This window comes from Filicampus tigris, unplaced genomic scaffold (assembly GCF_054856515.1).
Source record: "Filicampus tigris isolate MCC_2025a unplaced genomic scaffold, RoL_Ftig_1.0 HiC_scaffold_28, whole genome shotgun sequence".
Taxonomy (NCBI): domain Eukaryota; kingdom Metazoa; phylum Chordata; class Actinopteri; order Syngnathiformes; family Syngnathidae; genus Filicampus; species Filicampus tigris.
This window is the reverse complement of record NW_028233409.1, coordinates 70,001-72,500: the sequence shown is the minus strand read 5'-3', so window position 1 is coordinate 72,500 and position 2,500 is coordinate 70,001.

Sequence of the window (2,500 nt, the reverse complement as noted above, 5' to 3'; positions counted from 1 at the left end):
GCGGAGTCCGATTGAACACCCCCCAGGTCGGGCGGGCTCGCTCTGTTGAGCGCACGGAGGTTGAGATAGAAAATATTGCAACACGCGGAGCTCCAGGCGGGGGGGGCCCTCGCCCGGCCCGCGGAGTCCGATTGAACACCCCCCAGGTCGGGCGGGCTCGCTCTGTTGAGCGCACGGAGGTTGAGATAGAAAATATTGCAACACGCGGAGCTCCAGGCGGGGGGGGCCCTCGCCCGGCCCGCGGAGTCCGATTGAACACCCCCCAGGTCGGGCGGGCTCGCTCTGTTGAGCGCACGGAGGTTGACATAGAAAATATTGCAACACGCGGAGCTCCAGGCGGGGGGGGCCCTCGCCCGGCCCGCGGAGTCCGATTGAACACCCCCCAGGTCGGGCGGGCTCGCTCTGTTGAGCGCACGGAGGTTGAGATAGAAAATATTGCAACACGCGGTGCTCCAGGCGGGGGGGGCCCTCGCCCGGCCCGCGGAGTCCGATTGAACACCCCCCAGGTCGGGCAGGCTCGCTCTGTTGAGCGCATGGAGGTTGACATAGAAAATAATCCAACACGCGGAGCTCCAGGCGGGGGGGCCCTCGCCCGGCCCGCGGAGTCCGATTGAACACCCCCCAGGTCGGGCAGGCTCGCTCTGTTGAGCGCATGGAGGTTGACATAGAAAATAATCCAACACGCGGAGCTCCAGGCGGGGGGGCCCTCGCCCGGCCCGCGGAGTCCGATTGAACACCCCCCAGGTCGGGCAGGCTCGCTCTGTTGAGCGCATGGAGGTTGACATAGAAAATAATCCAACACGTGGAGCTCCAGGCGGGGGGGCCCTCGCCCGGCCCGCGGAGTCCGATTGAACACCCCCCAGGTCGGGCAGGCTCGCTCTGTTGAGCGCATGGAGGTTGACATAGAAAATAATCCAACACGTGGAGCTCCAGGCGGGGGGGCCCTCGCCCGGCCCGCGGAGTCCGATTGAACACCCCCCAGGTCGGGCAGGCTCGCTCTGTTGAGCGCATGGAGGTTGACATAGAAAATAATCCAACACGTGGAGCTCCAGGCGGGGGGGCCCTCGCCCGGCCCGCGGAGTCCGATTGAACACCCCCCAGGTCGGGCAGGCTCGCTCTGTTGAGCGCATGGAGGTTGACATAGAAAATAATCCAACACGTGGAGCTCCAGGCGGGGGGGCCCTCTCCCCCCCCGGTGAGTCCGCTCACAGTGCCCCTATGTCGGGCAGGCTCATTGCAATGTGCGCATGGAGGTTGACTTAGAAAATATTTGAGAGTGACATGAGCTCCAGGCAGACACCGACTCATCGCCCGTGGGGTGTCCGACGAGCCCTCACCAATCTTGGATTAATGTTTGGCGAGGCTCCCCTGATCAGCTCTGGAGGTGGCAAGTTCTGAAAAAGTGGTTTCTGAAAATGTGCCCCTTGTATTTTGTGAAACCAGGGGTAACCTAGCGAGTAGGCAAACTCATCCCCTGACTGGGGGGATCAACTTTTACCTACTACAGCGCCCCTAATGGCCAAAAGTGGTACTGCTCCCCCTGGTAGCCTAACCCATTGAAATGAATGGGAAAAATTAATTTAGGCTACCAGGGCTTTGGGCTACCAGGGCTTTGGGCTACCAGGGCTTTGGGCTACCAGGGCTTTTTGCTACCAGGGCTGTGGGCTACCAGGGCTTTGGGCTACCAGGGCTGAGGGCTACCAGGGCTATTATAGGCGGCCACCACTGCACTAGTGGCAGCCCGGGGAAGGTGCCTGTTGCTCGGATATGCTTTTACGCACGTCGGCCTCTGCGCCCTGGAGCTTTTTTATGCTACCAGGGCTATTATAGGCGGCCACCACTGCACTAGTGGCAGCCCGGGGAAGGTGCCTGTTGCTCGGATATGCTTTTACGCACGTCGGCCTCTGCGCCCTGGAGCTTTTTTATGCTACCAGGGCTATTATAGGCGGCCACCACTGCACTAGTGGCAGCCCGGGGAAGGTGCCTGTTGCTCGGATATGCTTTTACGCACGTCGGCCTCTGCGCCCTGGAGCTTTTTTATGCTACCAGGGCTATTATAGGCGGCCACCACTGCACTAGTGGCAGCCCGGGGAAGGTGCCTGTTGCTCGGATATGCTTTTACGCACGTCGGCCTCTGCGCCCTGGAGCTTTTTTATGCTACCAGGGCTATTATAGGCGGCCACCACTGCACTAGTGGCAGCCCGGGGAAGGTGCCTGTTGCTCGGATATGCTTTTACGCACGTCGGCCTCTGCGCCCTGGAGCTTTTTTATGCTACCAGGGCTATTATAGGCGGCCACCACTGCACTAGTGGCAGCCCGGGGAAGGTGCCTGTTGCTCGGATATGCTTTTACGCACGTCGGCCTCTGCGCCCTGGAGCTTTTTTATGCTACCAGGGCTATTATAGGCGGCCACCACTGCACTAGTGGCAGCCCGGGGAAGGTGCCTGTTGCTCGGATATGCTTTTACGCACGTCGGCCTCTGCGCCCTGGAGCTTTTTTA